The sequence below is a fragment of the Sinocyclocheilus rhinocerous genome, unplaced genomic scaffold, assembly GCF_001515625.1.
Source record: "Sinocyclocheilus rhinocerous isolate Xijiao unplaced genomic scaffold, SAMN03320098_v1.1 scaffold3738, whole genome shotgun sequence".
Classification (NCBI taxonomy): Eukaryota; Metazoa; Chordata; class Actinopteri; order Cypriniformes; family Cyprinidae; genus Sinocyclocheilus; species Sinocyclocheilus rhinocerous.
In genome coordinates, this window is record NW_015654497.1 from 86,058 (window position 1) to 86,439 (window position 382).

Sequence of the window (382 nt, forward strand, 5' to 3'; positions counted from 1 at the left end):
TGTGACATGGTGCTCCATCATGCTGGAAAATGCACGGATCATCACCAAATTGCTCATGAATCGCTCTTGCAGGACGTTTTGGGCAGAATTATGAGAGAGGCCACTCCCTTGGTTGAAAAGCAACCCCAACACAGGACTCATGGTAGCATTCATCTTTTCTTCTCCGAACAATCGATTTTCCAGATGCGAGGAGACGGTCCTGGCGCTTGCTGGACACCCTGGGACGTCCTGAAGACTTCTTCACTGCAGTCGAACCTCTCTCCTTGAAGTTCTTGATGATCTGGTAAATGGCTCTTTCAGGTGCAATATTCTTTGTAGCAATTTCCTTGCACGTGAGGCCATTTTGCGAAGCGATGATGGCTGCACGTGTTTCTTTGGAGGT